The sequence below is a fragment of the Silurus aristotelis genome (assembly GCF_946808225.1).
Source record: "Silurus aristotelis genome assembly, chromosome: 4".
In the NCBI taxonomy this organism is placed as follows: Eukaryota; Metazoa; Chordata; class Actinopteri; order Siluriformes; family Siluridae; genus Silurus; species Silurus aristotelis.
Genome location: NC_139577.1, coordinates 35,158,795 through 35,161,294, shown reverse-complemented (window position 1 = coordinate 35,161,294; position 2,500 = coordinate 35,158,795). Strand labels below are relative to the sequence as shown.

Below are 2,500 nucleotides of genomic sequence, written 5' to 3'. Positions count from 1 at the left end.
ATTTTTATCACAAGATTCTTCACTTAATCACCTCAGTTTATGTGTAAAGACTCGAATGTGACTCTCAGCACACTGATCTATTAATATAATGAGATTAAAGACTCAAACACTGATTGATTTCTATTAAAATGATCATGAACACAAAACCTTCTTTAATAAAAACGTGTAAATGAGGTCACGTGTGTGGTGGTGAGTTCGAGTCTGGAGTTTCTTCATCATTTATTCCTCTCTAAATGTTCTGCTTGATGTTGAACTGATGCTGAACTGTATGTTGGTGATCAGTAGATGCACCGAGCGCCGATCAGAACACGTGTAAAACAGAGCGTGAACTCGATCCTGATTGGTGACTCGCTGCGTGTTTCACCAGTTACGTTTTTATCCTCATTAATAAAAAGAAACGACTGATTTCACTAAATGTAGTAAAAAGTTAAATATTTGCTTTTGAAATGTAGTGAAGTTAAAATTAAACCTCAAACTTCAGTAAAATACAGATACGTGAAAAAACTAAAGATCAGGAACACGTTACATTTACTCCATTACTGTCCAACACTTAATGTTAGGAATTAAAATGTTCATTAATTAGTAGTATTGAGTCAAATTTAATGGCAGTTTGTTTCTAGTGTTTTATTTATTGTACACTGATTACTAATGTATTATTATTATTATTGTTATTATTACAGTTAAGTAAATTATATCCATTAATTGTATATTTATATTGTTATTTTCTAATTAATAATGTAATCATTTATTTTTTCAATTATTTTAAAGTTATTCATTTTAGGACGTGTTTTCATATTAAAATAGTTAAATAATAATAATAATAATAATAATAATAATTGCTGTTTATATATTTATTTAATTTCAGTAATTTGTAGCTATCCGTCATATTTTACTAAATAATTATGCATATTAAATATTTGAATTTTCAAAACATATTTAAAAATGTAAAGGCTGTTAGTTGTTGTTATTGTTGGTTATTAATGGTGTGGATGGAAAGAGAAATGGTGTTGGGGGGATTCTGAAGGAAGCGTACAGTAAGAGTGTAGTGGAGGTGAAGAGAGTTTCTGATAGGGTGATGAACGTGAAGCTGGAAGTTGAAGGGGTGATGATAAATGTCATCAGTGTTTATGCTCCACAAGTTGGTTGTGAGATGGAGGAGAAGGAAAGATTCTGGAGTGAGTTGGATAAAGTGGTAGAAGGGGAACGTAGGAATGAAAGATTGGTGATTGGGGCAGACTTTAATGGGCATGTAGGTGAAGGGAACAGAGGTGATGAGGAGGTGATGGTACGTATGGTTTTAAGGAGAGGAATGTGGAAGAGCAGATGGTGGTAGATTTTGCTAAAAGGATGGAAATGATGGTGAACACGTATTTTAAGAAGAAGGAGGATCGTAGGGTGACGTATAAGAGTGGAGGAAGGTGCACACAGGTGGATTATGTTCTATGTAGGAGATGCAACCTGAAGGAGATTGGAGACTGTAAGTTGTTGGCGGGGGACAGTGTAGCTAGACAGCATCGGATGGTGGTCTGTAGGATGGTTTTGGAGGTGAAGAAGAAGAGGAGGAGAGTGAGGACTGAGAGAAGAAGATGGTGGAAACTGAAGGAGGAAGAGTGTAGTGTGAGGTTCAGGGAAGAGGTCAGACAGGAGCTCGTGGTGGTGGTGAGAAGGTGCTGGATTATTGTGGAACTACTGCAGGAGTGATGAGGGAGGCAGCTAGAAAAGTACTTGGTGTAACATCTGGAAATAGAAAGCAAGACAAAGAGACATGGTGGTGGAATGAGGAAGTGCAGGAGAGCAGAAGGAGAAAGAGGTTGGAGAAACAGAATTGGGATCGACAGAGTGATGAGAAAAGTAGGCAGGAGAACAAGGAGATGCAGCAGCAGGTAAAGAGGGATGTGGTGAAAGCCAAGGAAAAGTCATATGAGGAGCTGTAGGAGAAGTTGGACACTAAGGAATCATCAAGTGTATAGGATTAGTAAGGAGGGAGTGAGAGCAGCGATTAAGAGGATGAAGAGTGGAAAGTCGGTTGGATCAGATGACATTCCGGTAGAAGCGTGGAGATGTTTAGGAGAGATGCAGTGGAGTTTTTAACCAGATTGGTGGAGAAGGTGGAGGAGTTCAGGTACCTGGGGTCAACAGTGCAAAGTAATGGAGAGTGTGTTAGAGAAGTGAAGAAAAGAGTGCAGGCAGGGTGGAGTGGGTGGAGAAGAGTGATAGCAGGAGTGATTTGTGATAGAAGAGTATCTGTGAGAGTGAAAGGGAAAGTTTATAGGACTGTGGTGAGACCTGAGATGTTGTATGGATTAGAGACAGTGGTATTGAGTAAAAGACAGGAGGTGGAGCTGGAGGTAGCAGAGCTGAAGATGTTGAGATGTTCGTTGGGAGTGATGACGATGGACAGGATTAGAAATAAGTTTATTAGAGGGACAGCGCATGTAGGACGTTTTGGAGACAAGGTGAGGGAGGGGAGATTGAGATGGTTTGGACATGTGCAGAGGAG

The 2,500-nt window shown here is 39.0% G+C and overlaps 1 protein-coding gene across 1 annotated transcript in view; it reads left to right on the top strand.

Moving 5' to 3' along the window:
* Positions 1-2,500, top strand: part of coro2aa (coronin 2Aa) — a 43,520-nt gene that overhangs the window by 33,169 nt on the left and 7,851 nt on the right. The window lies entirely within an intron of this gene.